The sequence below is a fragment of the Glossina fuscipes genome, unplaced genomic scaffold, assembly GCF_014805625.2.
Source record: "Glossina fuscipes isolate IAEA_lab_2018 unplaced genomic scaffold, Yale_Gfus_2 2, whole genome shotgun sequence".
In the NCBI taxonomy this organism is placed as follows: Eukaryota; Metazoa; Arthropoda; class Insecta; order Diptera; family Glossinidae; genus Glossina; species Glossina fuscipes.
In genome coordinates this window covers 35,342,389-35,358,649 of record NW_023998416.1, presented here as the reverse complement: position 1 = coordinate 35,358,649, position 16,261 = coordinate 35,342,389, and the positions used below count along the sequence as shown (strand labels likewise).

Genomic DNA, 16,261 nt, shown 5'->3' with positions numbered 1-16,261 from the left:
GTGCGACGAATTTATTTTAAAATGTAGATTGGTGTCGTATGAGTAACAACGAAATTCGGAAACATTCATACCTCGCGCACGGTCAATGTGCATTTAAATAAAGCTTCTTTTTTTCATATAAACAACACTCGCTGCGCGCTATTGCATAGTTACTTTGAGAAACAAAATTCTTCTCATTTTATCTTATGAACGCTTAACCTGATTATTACCATTAAATACCATTTTCCCACTCTGCATCATTTCCTTTGTAAGTGGAAGATCATGAGGTTTGTGTGGATATTTGTAATATCCAAAACGAATTAAAATGAGTCTATATTTTATTGTAGCAATGGATTCATTGATCATTCTTCTTCGTACCTAATGTCCAATCCTGTGTTCTTGTGTTTAGCTGACGGGTCGCAATTGAGGTACTGATATTTATTGGTCCGTCTTGCCCGACCACTTGGATTCTTTCTTTTTGCAAATATAGTCGCAATGCTTTCGCGGTTAAGTTCATCTTGAAACTAATGGACGGCTATGTGCGCTTTCAGACACTACTTAACCAAATTATTATCGCCGTACTACAACACAATTGCTTCTCTTCATGGTTTTAAATAAAAATTTAATGTAAGATAAATGAGAAAGTATTTATCACATCATGTATTTCAATAACAACTTCGTCTGCTTATCTGTAATTTTATTTATTGAATTATTGTAATAAAATTATAATTATAGAACTTAATATTCTTTTGAATTTTTATTTTTGGTAATTTTGTAATCAATTTTTGATTAAATTCTGATTTGGGTTAAAATAAAAAAAAATAAAAATATATAATAAATTAAATAAGTCTTATATGGCATGGATGCCATTTATATATGCTTGCCTGCACGTATGTGGTGGTATATCTAACAAATTATTTTTTATGTATATATTTTTTTAATATAACTAATCACTCAGGGTCCGTCGCCTACACGTGTAACATGATAAAGGTCAGAAAGAAGTGGGGAGAAAGCAATAGATGCGACTGAGTCGCCCCAATCTAGTTGGTGTGTGTTCAAATCGGAGATGTTATGCTTTTTCTAAAATATCGCACATTAATATATGCAAGACTGATATATCTTTTATGTTCATGTACATCGTTTCTCCTTACACAATGAAATGTACCGTGTTTTTCTGACTATAAGATACGCCTTTTTACATAGAAAGACTGACTCAAATTTTGTGTGCGTCTTATTGTCCGAAGGTTACATTAAAATATTTTTTCAATAAATCGCTTCTAAATTTGAGGCACGAGACATACGACAACAATAGTTCAAATGAAGCTACCACGAACGGCGACATTAACGAAACGAGTACTAACACCGCGAGCGAAACTGAACTCATTATTACTAGTATGTGTTATGTTAACATATGTCTAGCATATGCTTCTTATAGTCCGAAAAAAATGATGACTATAATTTAATGAAAACTATTCTCTCGTCAACAATATGAAATGTCTGGCTTTGTTGGTTATAATTTTTGTCCATCTTTAGTTTATAAATAAATTTTAATCAAATTTCTTTTACTACGCTCAAGAACAATAGCCGGATACATATGAATTTTAGTAGTCATTTGATTAAAAATGCACTCGTTCCAATAATTGGCCTTATCGGCCATAAAATACACTAAAAAATTAAAGCTAGAACTTGAAAATACATATTTTCATTAATAATTTAGTCGATAAGGCAGCAATGAATGTTACGACCGAAGTCTATGAACGATAAAGTGATTTCGTTCTCTTATCCTAAACGGTTCTCTGGTATCTGTACACCTATATGTAAAAGGTCAAAATTCCAATAGATAAGACAACGTACGGGAAAAGCGTGAAATAGATTGAATCACTAAGCGCAATGTTTTTTTTTTATTCAATTTGATTCGATTAATCGATCTTTTTGTTTTTTATTTTGTATTGTTTATGGAAGGAATGCCTTTAACTACCAGCAACGGAAGCAGATCGAAAAAGCAAGATTATAATATTCTTTGTTAAATAGGAAATTTCATCACTTCAATACATAGTACAGTGTTGCTTAAATGTGTTAAGAAGAATATGAAGAAAACCAATATGAAAACACACTTCACACACCGCCCTATAATTACTCAAATCATGAGCTTTCAAAATATGTTGTTATATGGGACGTGGTCAAAAAAGTTGATCGATCCGAACCATCCTTAATATCGTTTGTCCTTGGGCCAAAACACTTCGCTATCTCAAATTTCATGAAAATATCTTACACACTGCGGCCTGAATGCAAGAATACATTGGCATCAGGCAGCCAGACGGACAGAGATGCATAAATCGATTAAGAAAAGTGAGTCTATGTCCAACCCTTCGACGTACGTTCGCACAAACTTAAGATGCCACAACAAGCGGTGTAGGGTATAATGAAATAAAAAAGGTGAAAGCGCGTTATGTGCATATCTTTTCTGGTTACTATTTTCTCTTCACTTACTTATAATCTTTCAACATAAAAAATCAATAACAATAGCATACGGAGAAGCCTTCAACACATCAACCTCATCAATTATTAAAATTTATTTGTGTTATTAAAAAAGTAAATGGAAATCGATTTTTTGATCGCGGTCAAAAGTGCAACAAATGTCAAAGCGAAAGCTTTCATAGAAACTGGGAAAGAGTGATTATAAATGGCCCACACTTTAACGTTTTCAAATACTTTCCCAATTAATAATGCATTCAATACTACGTATCGAATTTTTGGAATTTCGCTAGAAACGAAGCAAGATGTAAAAGCAATCTTGTTAAATACACATACAATTCGTTGCCTTCACAAATTCTTTTCTATGTATCGAAAAAAACACCCTTTCAATGCATGCTCTTCATGGTCTTGAACATCAAAAATAAAAGCATAAACATGAAATTTCCTATTTTTGTCTGCATCCCGCCAATAAGTAAATGTCCAAGTAAATAGCATGAAATCCAATCCAAAGCGCACATTAGTTCCAAATAAATGTATTTTGGAATACTTAAATAAGCTTTTTCAGTAGTAGGTCTAAAAAATACATCTACGAGTCTGCGTAGTTTTATATTTTTTCCCAGCAGACAATGTAGCCGTTAAGCAAAATCATTGCCTTTATAATGATCGAATTTAAAAAAACGATGCAGATTGTATTAAGCTGGGGGCGAGTCTTTTATTGTCACGACCTTTAGCATTCAAAAAATATAGAGGAAACTTCGTGAATCTATAATCTTATATGGGCGTGGCTGCTGTTTCCCACTTTTATACAGATGCTGCGGGATCATTTATAAAATATTTGTTCGTTGTATGCTTTGCATGCTTTTATGGGTGAAGAGCAAAAACCGTAGAAAGCAGTGTATGTTGCATAGTAGACGTATCCTTTACGCGTTTCCCTCAATTTCAAGACTAACGTGCGGGCAAGAACTTCAACGTTTTTGCCAAATTTGAGACAAATGTATTAAATTTTGCGAGCAAGAGAATGTTTACCACACAAATCCGCAGAAACCAACCGGAAGGACGAGCATGGATATGCTTTGCATGAATTGAATGCGCTCCCATCGTTCGCCGGCAGATATAATAAAGTATGAAAATTATATCACATTCCTCGAAATAGCTTTTCGTCCGCAAAGCGCCGAGCCTGTGTAGAGTGTTGTGTAAAAAGATAGCTGAAATTCATACCTTAAAAAAATAAGTATAGGGTTTCGCAACATATAAGGAATTTATTCACTTTTTTGAAGGAATAAGAAGTAGCCTTCGAATAAGCGTATATTCGTTCTCATTTGTTGTGCATGTATTGTGCCGCTTTGAGAATAAGCGTATATTCGTTCTCATTTGTTATGCATGTATTGTGCCGCTTTAAAACATATTTACATTCTTCATATTCATATGCTTTAATAAAGCGAACCAACTAGGAACCATTTTCTATGTTGATTTTAGCATTTCCCAGCGCCTACCCGTTCAATGTCTATCGTGTTATTTTTGCGATCAATCTACAGATCGCGATTTTCAAGATGTTTGCATGAAATACAACGACAGGTATTAAAAACCAAAGGCGAACCCTTTTGGAAACGAACTGGATTGGATGGATTTTATGCTCCTTACACATATAAATCCGTATTTTTAAAAAGTGATTATAGAATTGTTTAAAGTATTTAAAGATCGGCTTTGACCCCCTATAACATTCTTTTAAAATATTTATTATTTATTTAACTTCTGCAAGCCTGATTCGAGGCGACAAATAAAAACAATTCTACGCGAACGTTAGGAAAATGCTGCGATAACAAATTTTCGTTATCATAGCAGTTCACTTTCTCTACAATCAATCCCTGAGAAGCAAATCATTTTTTCGCTCAAAAATTAAAACATGAGCTCGTGTTTGCTGCTCGTCGAATAAAACAAAGAACTGGCATACCATTTGGGATGGAAAATATAGTGTATGAACTCATACGGACGAATGTAGAAGATTTTAAAGCACACATATCATTGTGCCGGTTGATTAAGAAAACGATTCAACCTGCATTTCACCCTGACTATTTTCGGCCAGGAACGAGGCGGTATAAATAGCAGCATACCCGCTTACGTTGGCTATAAAAGTCAAAAGAGGCTCCGACCATATGCAAAGGCAGAAACATGTTTGCGAGATGACCAAAAGCCGAGGTGCGTAATGGGAGAGACCTGCGAAAGTTCATGAGACAGATATTGATCTCTAAAATGAGGCTCATAGAAATGTCCTGCTAATGTCGTTGAAACCAAAACTTTAATCAACCTTGGATATTAATTGCTATACGGATACAAGATAAGAATTTACAAAATTCTTTCCAACTGTTAATTCTTGCGGGACTTCAGCCAAAAAAAAATTATTTCATATGTTCTTCTTCTCCTTACACCAGTGTTCATTTCTTCTTTCGGAAATCTTGCGAAGAATAAGTCAAGAAGTTGTAACTTTTCCTTAGTCCCAAGATCAAGCCTAACAATGTCCTCTTCCACAGAAGTATCGGAAAGTACAGATTCATCTTATTGTAGCTTTGCATGCTACGGACTTTGAAGGACGGCATAGACCGGTCATTCAAAACTCTTACGTCGTAAGGATTTTATTGCTTTTTTTTGCAAGGTTTTTACAAATTTTTTTATTCATACTGCAGTCGATTATAATTCTATTCGTACAGCTTCTATTGATTGTTTGATTAACAGCATTTTCCATTGCGAGACTCCGCCAAAAATACCAACCGGAAAAAACCTTTCCTCAAGATCAGGGTATTGAGCTTCATCACTTAGGAAGCACTGCCAGCAAGTAAGTAACAATTTTAAAATTAATAAAATGTTTCCATTAACGACATTTCCTGTGCAGTTGGTTTTAATCTTTTTTAAATGTGTTGACGGCTACGACGAACTGTTCTCCAAATTGTTCATTTATATACCTCATTATTTTTTCTTTTAATATTTAAGCAGAAATCCTAAGCGCACTATTTATTCGTAACATTGCGGGGTTACTTTCATCCTTACATAAATAACTTCATATTTAAAATAAAATGATGACTGGCGGCTCTCATAATGCATTTTAAGCGAAAGGGTCGTCCTTTAATAAAGCATACTACTGTAAAGATAGACCGATAATTTTACTTACCTTTTTTAAAATGTATTGAGTGTTTTTAGTAATTTAAAGAGATTGGTATGGTTTTTCCTAAAAAGAATTCTGAGCTATTTATATTTCATTTACTTCTTCTTTTACACTTTTTGACACTTTGCCGATAACCGATATTGATAACAAGATCGAAATGTTTTTATTTCGGAAAGATTGCAAGATTGAATTCTTGTTTCTTTTTTTATTTTTTTTTTATTTTTTTATTTTTTTGGGAAATGCGTTTAGTTTGTTTCTTTTAAATTGTATTTCAAATGATTGAATCAATTTTAAATTTGATTTTGAAAACTTCACAAATGTTGCACTTGTTCTCTCTTTTGATGTTGCTGAACAGTAAACAATGAAAAGGTTCAGAGCACAAAGTACCAGAAGCAAATGTTATATTACAAACGATGGCTTTTTATTTATATGGCTTCACACGCAAAGTTAGACAACTGAATAAACTATGAAACAGAATTACATAAACAAACACACGCAACGAAGTTGAGGATAATAATCGGCAGAAATTCCTTTGGAAAGCTTTCATTCCAACGTTGTTGTGTTTTACAAGCTTTTCGTCATAGAATTTATTTTTTCAACTTTGATTTGGTTCGTGTCCATGCTAAACAGTACTCTTGAGAGTTATTATATCACATATTATTTCTCATAACAATGTATTGAGTTCAAACACACCTTTGCAAATGGACTCACTCGATCAATTTCTAACCAGCCTACAAATCGTTTACGAAGTCTGTCCATTCGATACTCTTGTATTCAACCTGTCCAACCTCCTAACTTTCAAGACATTTTGACGAAGTTTTAAAAAAATTCTACTTCCAGGTATTAAGTGAGTGCAAACGAATTCCTTAATGTCTGTGGGTACTAAGAAAGTCAGGAAGTAAGGGAAAAAATTTAATTTATTGTGTTTTACGATCAAAAATGCTCAAGAAGAATAATTTAACGTGTAAATTTACTGTGTTAAAGTTAAAGTAAAATTGTTTATTCGATTGATACCACATCCTCGAATAAGATCGTTCAAGAGAAGCAAATCTTTGTACGGGAATAGGTTCTATTTTTTGATCTTTTATTCAAAAAAATACATATTGAATTGGATTAGGCAAAGTAGTGTCGATTATTTAATGGCCTAATATAAGGATCAAAAGGTTTTAAATTCTGTTTGTGTTAAAAATACAAAAAGAGTCTTTTTTATGACGAAGACATCCGGATATGTTATAAATGAAAATTCTAAAGATTGGAGATAAAAACTCAGCCGGCGAATGCTAAAATTGGGAATAAAAACTTGCATGTAATTATTAAGCAATTGTAAATGCTTTGGAATAATCACAAAAACTCGATATATTTGCATCAACACGGTGAAATCGATCTATGGCAGGTGTCGATTTGAATTTTATTTCGAATACTTGCTAACGTCACCGAGCAAATAAAACGAAAAAAATTAAATCCTTTGCCTTCATAGTGCTACGTAGTCGTCATTTCAACTTAAAAATAGGCCTGCAGGAAAGGGCGTGCTATTATGTATACTGATACAATAAATACGTTTCGTGCTGTACAAATCCGTGTTCAGTAAATTAGTTAGATTATTTAAACACATAAGCCATTCACATCCTAAAGAGATTAACGCAATTTTATACCCATCCCCGAAGGATGATCATTTCATTTCATCAAAATTTGCAGAAGACTGCTTTAGAGACGTCACAAATACTGAGTCGATTTAAGCATGTCCGCTTGCCCGTCTGGCTGTCCGTCCGTCTGTGTAATGTCTGCTGTAAACTCTCTCCTTGTCACAAAAAGAACGTTCTTAGATGCAGATTGATATTGAAAATGGTCAAAATCGGCCGACGGACACGCCTATAGCACTACATAAAGTCAGAGCACTTGTGTTTTTCAAAAGGAATACAAATTTTGTTTTTTTGTTATTACTCAGAAGCCAGAGTATATAAATGTACAAACATTTGAACGCATATTGGGCGATATTAAAGTACTTGCAGACAAAGGGGCAAAATTGGCCCTCTACCTAATATTATAGCATATCAAAATTTAATATTTTTTTCGATACTTTAACAAGCTTCAAAAAATAAAAATTCTCAGTCAATTTTAAATTGGGAATGCACCTACACATGTCCGTCCAGCTGTCCGCCTGCCTAAGTGTGTCGTATCAGTGAAAAAAATTCTCCCGTTAGCGAAGGTGAAGATATCGCCTACAAATTTGTAAAAGAATTTGGAAGTGAATTAAACTTTTCAAAGAATACACCTACAACAGCCACACCCCTGTGGGACGCAAACTTTTATTTTGGAAATAAAGAAAACAGCCGCGGCCACTCCCTACTGTAGAGCATGAAAATTTAGTTTTTTTACTTTTTTGCCTTTTTTAGGATATGAGGTATAATAGATTCCTTCACAGGTATAAAGTATATATGCTTTCACAGGTATAAATTTGGTCAGTATGAAATTCTGAATTGATTAAATCATGTCTGTCCGTCCTTATGACTGTGTGGTGTGTGATGTTGGCACTCTCCTGATTGCAAATATGAAAATATCGACTTTAAAGTTGCTAGAAACATTGGAAGCTTTTGCGCGCAGGTCTGTAGAAGACAGCGCAGCATGTATGTCACTAAGTAGAGATATAAACGACAATTGCCTTACATCGTATTACAAACGAAAACCATTCCCAAATAAGAATAAATATGGTATCTCGAAAAAAGAGACCATAGAGCTTGGTAGTTATAATTCAAACATATCTGGCATATTATCTGATGTTACTCCTCACAAAAGATATATCCCTTGATGCAGAAAGGTCCTATTCCGTCTACTAGATATTTCTGCATGGAATTCCTTTTATATTTAGTAAATGATTTAAATAGAAGTTTCGTGACTTCTAAGCGAATCTAATGAATACTTTTTTAAAAACGTACACAAAGGCAATACGCCTTCGTATTAGAAACGTAGAACATATTTCCTAGAGTTCAAGTATGCTGCTATAGGCAGAAAATAATTACTTCATCATGCTGATGTCATGACCACGCAAATAAGTCGTCACTGTGTCCTGGACAGCACTTCCATCAACGAGGTTTACTTTCTGCAGATGATAATAATGAGGGAAACATGAGGGATCTTAAAAATTATAGTTTATAAATTTTTACATATCGACCAATAAGGATGTAGCATCGAACGAATGCTTTAACGTTCACATCATTGTGGTCGAAAAATGTAATCCGTATCGTTCTGTATGTTGTATGACAGAATTCATTCTGTATATATATAATGGTCAAAATATGATGCTCCGACTATCCAGATTTCAGCTCAGTGAAATTTTTGTAAGTACGTGGTAGAGGTATTTGAAAAATATAATCTTTATGTACTAAAAAGCCTGTAGTTGCAAGGTGTAGGTTGTTCTGGATTTTAGAAAGGTATTTTTCCAATTAAATTCTTATAATGTACAAACTTAGTACATACAGCAAGCAAATAAGATCAAACCTTCGTGAACGAAAGCTATCTAACGCTCTTTCAAGATTGCGGATTTTCCTGCAGAGAGTTTATATAAAGAGTTTCCATTTTTTTCTCACTTCCGTGTTAAAGTATAAAAACAAGTATAACAAATAAGAACATTATAGACAGGCAAGGAAGGCCATTAAATACCCTACACCACATTCTCTTACACAACTTTTACTTTTATTATAGAACACAGAAATTATATCTTGTTTCTATATGGAGGCATATTTTTCGTAAACGTATTTATGGGGAAGTGAGCCCAAAACGCTGTCTAATGTAGTACAAGTTGAACCCTTACAGGAGCAGGACCCAAAAATAAGCGTATATTGTCTAAATTTTGTAGTGTACGTTTTTATATGAAATTATGATAATATTATGGGTCAATTTTTATCACATGTTAATACATATGATTTTCGTCGTGAGGCATTGAAAATTATACCTTTTTGTCCTACGAACTTCAGTTTTCGTTATATGAGAGGGGGTTTAAACATTGCCACAGCCGGTTCAAAGTTTTCATACCAATTTAGAATGCCCAAATACTACTACTATTTAGCTAGTTTCGACAAGAAAATTGCAATTTTCTTCCATATAACAAGTTTTCAGAATAGGGCGCTATATTGGGAATGGTAGAAAAACTGAACTGATCGGAACTTTTTTCAATAGCGTTCGTCCCCGGATTAAAACACGTTACTCCACCAAATTTCATCAAAATATCTCCAAAATTACGACCTTTAGCTTGAACAAAAATTTACATGGACATACAACACAGGGACAGACGAACCGACAGACTTAGATCAATTTAAATAATGATTCTGAATCGATCGGTATAACAAAAGGTGAGTTTATATTAACCCCGTCTGCGGATTACATACGATAACTTACTATATCCTGTACTACTAGTTGTGTAGGCAAAAACAATGGTCTATTTAACAGGTGTCTCGCTACCCTGTGTTACTGTTTGTGCAATCATTTTAAACGCGAAGTTATATCATTTAGCAGCTGTAACTAAATTATCCGCTTTTAGAAGAATTGAATGTTATCTCAATTCTCGTTCTCGTCTCACGGTCTCGTATTTTTAATATTGATGTAGTGATAAAATTCTCCCTCAATGTGATTACAATAGGTATCAGAACAGTTTGAGTGAAGACGCGAAATTTTTCTAACTCTTTTCCAAATAAAATAATCTTCCAACTTAATAAAGTGCTATAAAGCACATATATAGAAGTAAATTTCCGTATATTATTCATTTTTAATTCATTTTATTACTTTCCTTAAATTGTATTTTTATTGAAATATAGAAAATCAATTACAACAACAATGAATGATATAAATGAGTAACATTTATTTATTGATGGAAAACTATTAAAGAGGGCTTTATTTCATGAAAACATACTTCTAAACAATTAAGACCGAGTCTAACTGACGCAAAATGCATTTGCATTAAAAATATAATAAATTTCAAAAGACGACAAAATACATTTGCATTTAAAATGTTCTGTCACGATATGGTATGGAACGAATGTTAAGACACTTTCTGTCTAAACCACAGTGTTCGGCATAACACAATTAGATTTTTATGTTATGCACTTTAGAACAATTTATCAAAACCAACGGCAACAGGTATTTAATAAATTTCGAAAACAATTAAAAACCTTGAGGACCTTATAGTACCAGACAACCGAAAAGCGCCTGGCGCAAAAAATTGTAATTAAATCTAACCCCAGATAATGGAGTATATACCCATTCTTATTATTTTAATGTAACAGTCACAATATTAACTTTTCATTTTATATTTTATTCTCTTATTTAACAAATTTTTCGGAAATACCGGAAAAGAGGTTATCGTAACTCCATGTAACATGAATCCACTTCTACAGCAGTACTTGGCCAATCACTTCGAAAGTCCTGCATTCGCTATGGTTAGATAATAAATATAAAAGTCAACAATAACCTTAGCCGTAAAATGTTTTAAATTCGTGGCTTCTATGACTTCCGGAAAGATTGTTTGATCAGTATAACGTTTCATTTGTTGTTATTTATTGTAAGCTTCATCAATTATCAACAGTTACCTTGCTTGCACGAAGCGCATATTATAAAATTAAGCCCTCCTAGCAAGTCTCTGTTAAATTGAGCTTACGCAAATTTTTCTTTGTTCAGAAATAGGAAACGTCAATGCTCTAAATGTAAGGCCACGATGTCATACTGATATTGATGTCAAGTGCGCTTAGTTGTAAAAAGGGTTTGTCTTTTCTGGTGCCTAGCATGTCCTGTCCTAGAGTTCGTGGCGTTATGCTTATAACTTTCTTTCAAATAATTCAGTGCCCGTTTGCTGCTCGCGGTAACATGGCGTTAACATGAAAAATGGTGCTTCAAGAAAAACTGGATTATGTTCCAAGCATGAGAAATTCTATTGACTATTTGAAGTCCAAGTCTTTCCATCGTTATTTTGCTCTCGCAGAACCCTAAAACTATCTCCCCATGTTCTAGTATTCCTCATCGTTATCTTTCCTCGCTCTTTTGCCACATCTCTAAAAAACGATTGTATGTTTTAACACAAAAAGGAAGAAAAAATGAAAAGTTTATAATTATTACCTATATCTGCCTGGCCTACTTCCTTCATATCAGCTCCGATCTTTTCTTTTTCTTTTAAATGGCAATTATTTCGGCTGCTGTCTATCAATCCTACAGTTCTTGAGATGTTAAAGGCGGCTTTGGTTCTTCAATTGCCTTAAAAGCTGAGCCGGTCTCCTGCCGAGAAACATAAGCTGCAATATTTTGAATAGCTTATATTTCTGCACAATAAACAAAGTGCTTTTGAAAACAAAAGTGATGGAAGTCAGTCGAAGTAAAGATTTGACTTTTCAGGTTTATTCCTCTTCTTTTTTCTCAATTTCTATTTTTATTAAGGCAGAGATTTTAGACTATGTAGCAAAATTCCAGAGTGATTTATTTTAAAAATAAATGCTTGAGAGATTTAATGGGGAAAAAAGCAAACTTGGAAAGTTTAATACGCCATCGGGATAATATTAGGCAACCATAAGCTAAGTTCGATAAATTTTGCTGAAAATTTTATTTTTATTTTTAGAAATAATGCATTCGTGACGTACAATATGCGTGTGCAAGTGAAGTACATAATTTGTATTTCTTATAGCTACGTTCTTCTTAATCGATGGAAAATTAAGGGTTGTGTCCCCTCTATGGTAACCAATATATCTCGTTACAAACGCACTCAGGGTACAACCTACGCTGCTAATAACAACCGTAATAAAATGATAGCTAAAAACGTCGAAACTCGAAAATGAAACCTCGTTAACGCCATGCATAAGCAGTGTTCAGGAAAACATAGCTTTTCGCCAGTATTTATTTGACACTATTGCCCCTTTAACGTGAATTTTCATCACCAAGTTCAGGTAGGTCAATAAACAACAAGCGACATGGATTTTGATCGTGGGATATTTTTTTACGTAAATACAAGAGAAAACACTGCTGAGAGCAACTTATGTTTGTTTTTTCAGAAGGTTGATTGAACAGAATTTCATTTTGCTCCTAAAGTTTGATATTATAAACCTATTTTTATAAAAAACTGGAGGCATTACTTCAAAAACTGATAAGAGAATAACCGTCAAATTGACTTACGACGATTCCATAACAATAGTGCATGCTATCAGAATGACATGGGGATATTACGCAATCCGAAATTTCCAAGGCAGGATTGCAACTAAAAAATCTGACAACCTTCAACGCAATCTCTTCTACGATGATTTACAAGCGTATAAACGAACATTTGTTGCCAGAGAATTTCTAAAGAAGTAAGAACCTGATGTTCAAGTTAACGAAACAAGAGTTTAACATTTAATATTCACGTGACAGATTGGAACCTTCCAAAAATTATCAACCGTTTCGAAAAGCTACGAAAATCCTTTACCGAAAAATTGCAACCAATATTTGAATATTCATTCATCAAACTCATTATGAATACCAATTTTGCTTATATATATTAAGAAAATATTTAAAATTTAAAATTTTCCCAATTCCCGTAATAAGAATTTCTAGATAATTATTTTTATTTTAGAATGAACCTTCTACAAATTGCAAATATTATTTCTTGTACTTTTGATACGTTTACCACTACATAAAGCAAAAGAAATTATTAATATAATCGTTACGAAAACTTTCTTTCATATCTGGTATAACATGCATTCGTTTCATAAATCTCCAAAGCGTTTCGCAACTACACCACTCGATCTGAATAGGAACCCTATATCAACATGTGATAATATATTATTATTATTATTATTATTTTAATTTTAGACTAATGAATTGAATTCTTAGACTAAAAAAAAGACATTGAGCACTAGCAACACAGGCTATCGGCTCTAATTTAAATAAATGGATATTAGATAATAAGCTTACTAGTATTAATAAAGTAAAATATTGAATTGATATTCTGTTCTGAAGCTGATTGTAGAATGTTCAAAGGGTTAATCGTTCCAAATGCAATACTTCTAGCCAAGGAAAAGTTGAGGCAGTCACAGAGAATGTGCTTTATAGTAAGAGTTTGTCCACAACAGCAGATTGGGGGAGAAGACTTCTTCAGGATCCATTGGTGAGTTGCAATTGTATGACCAAGGCGAATTCTCGAAAATGTTTGGATCTTGGTTTTCTCAACATTTGTTGGATATAGAGGTGGAGTTAATTGAGGGTTAATGCAAGAGTAGTGTTGATGATGGTATTGTAAATTTCCCTCTGCAATTTTCTCTTTAACTTTTCTTCCAGTGTATCTTTGAAGATCCAACTTTTCCATGATATCATCCATAATTAGAGGAGCAGAAGCAGCATACTTTGCCGCTCGATCAGCCTGCTCATTTCCCAGTAAACCGATGTGACTTGTTACCCATAACATTTTAATTTTTCCGTCGGGTGTAGTAATTATATTCCTTAATTTGTTGATGGTGCTCCATCTCGAAGTCGAAGGGTTCCGGGTAGCTTGTAATACAGACAAACTGTCAGTAACAATGACGGTTTTGAGTTTGTTTTTATGGGCAAGGTTGGCAGCGTGAAGGATAGCTCTGGCTTCGGTTATGAAAGTTGAAGTGCTTTCGTGAAATATGTGGTTGAGAAGAACCCGTCCTGTAGCATCTACCACCGCACAAGCAGGAGGCAGACCAGGAGATTTTGAGCCGTCTATGTACAAAAGATTCCAACCAGTATTGTCCAATACTTGGGTTTTCTCAGCTATTAGATTCCTGAAGACGTAATTTGGGGTATCTTCTTTCTTGTGCATAGACAGTGAGATGTCAAAAGAGCAGTCTTTCAAAATCCAGGGAGATTTAACACCAAAAGAGCGGGAAATTTTTAAGGGAATGTTCAATTCCTTTGCGATGCACAAACAACGGTCAATTGCAGATGGTGACTTTGGAATTTTCTTCGCAATAATAATCTTTCTTACGTCATCACCGAGAATGGATTTGTTTGAATTAAGAAACTTAGGGGCTATTTTAGCTTTTAACTCATACAGTCTATTTTCTAAAGTTGGGAGACCAGTTTCAATTACAATATTATTTATGGGCGTCGTCCGAAAAGCATAACAACTTGCTCTAACGGCTTGGTGATAGACCGGTTTAAGGATGTTGATATTAGATTTGCAGCTATTGCCATAAATTATCAAAGCATAGTCAATCTTGCTTAACACAAGCATTTTGGTAAGATAAGCGATAGTGTTAATATGCGCATGGCTTCTCCAAGCAACGTACTGTATGAAATTTACCCTTGTTAAAAGGGAGTTTTTTAACCGAAGGCAGCGTGCTTTCCAACGATAATTGTTTGACAACGTGAGCCCGAGAACATGGAGCGTCTGCATATTTAGTACTGGTAAGTCGTTAATATGCATCAGTAGGTTTCCTGCATCGCACATTTGTTTTCGACAAATATGCATTTTTTTTGATTTTTGTATAGAGATTATAGCTCCTGACGAGTTTGCCCATGTGAAGATCTCACATGCAATAGATTCCAGGATGATTGCTTTCGTGTTGTCTTTTTCTTTTGTAAAAATGTATACATCGTCCGCGTAGAGATAATGTTCCACTCTTGGTACACGGCAAAGAATTTCGCTAATTTCGTTGAAAGCGATCTGGAAAAGCGTGACAGAGAGAGGAGATCCTTGCGGAATGCCATTCTTTAACGGAAAGGAATCAGAAAGATGATTGTTGATTCTAACTTTGAACCGCCGATGCGACATGAATGATTTGATGTAGTTGAAGAATTTGGGTCCAACATTCCATGATTTCAAGAGTCTTAAGATAACATGAAGACCAACTCTGTCAACTGCTTTTTCGAAATCAATTGAGAGAATTGTTACGTGATTTCGTTCGGAAATTGCTTTGCTTGTGAAATAATCAATATGTAACAGAGCGTCGATGCATCCTCTACCCCGCTTGAAACCAACTTGTTGCTTTGTTATCAGGTTCTTGGATTCAAGAAACCAAGATAATCTAGATGCCATAATCTTCTCTAAAGCCTTAGAGAGGCAAGATAAAAGAGAAATTGGGCGATAATCAGATGCGATGGAGACATTTTTTGACTTTGGAATTGGAACAACTGTTGCCAGTTTCCACATGTAGGGTATATGGCCATTCATAAATACCGTATTATATAGGTCCAGTAATTTCTTTTTACTAGACTTAGGCATAGCACTGATCATTTGGTATGAGATGCGGTCTAGACCAGGTGTCTTCCCCTTCAAATTGGAGAGACAACGTCCAAGTTCTGAGGTGGATACGCAATTTTCCAGGAACATGGCACATCTATCGATATTATTTGAAGGAGATATTGGAGTCCTTTTATTTTCAATGAAAGGACTGGAGAAGTTGCTGTCAGAGGAGTATTCGCACCACACTTTTCCAAAGTAATTAGAAATCTCATCTCGGTCAGTTAAAGTTCCATTGGGAGTGCAGATGGCAGAAATTTGGTTCAGGTTTGAAGTCCCATTAAGTCTGTTGATTTTGTTCCAGACAACTTTCATTGATGTATTTCTGTGAATTCGTCTCGAGAAAAGTTCGAAACTAAGTGCCTTTGATTTCCGTAATTGCTTCCTGAATAGAGCATTGGCCTTTTTGTATAATAACAAGTGATTCTGATCAG

At 34.3% G+C, this 16,261-nt stretch overlaps 1 protein-coding gene across 3 annotated transcripts in view; it reads right to left on the bottom strand.

Moving 5' to 3' along the window:
• The window catches only part of LOC119633062 (short neuropeptide F), a 66,186-nt gene that overhangs the window by 45,640 nt on the left and 4,285 nt on the right, over positions 1-16,261 (bottom strand). For 2 of the 3 annotated variants that reach the window (XM_038026271.1, XM_038026268.1), the window contains exon 1: positions 5,618-6,017. The exons of the other annotated variant lie outside the window; for it this stretch is intronic. The gene's annotated coding sequence lies outside the window, so the exon portion shown is untranslated. Of the gene's footprint in view, positions 1-5,617; positions 6,018-16,261 lie in introns of those variants that run through there. 3 annotated transcript variants of the gene reach the window in all.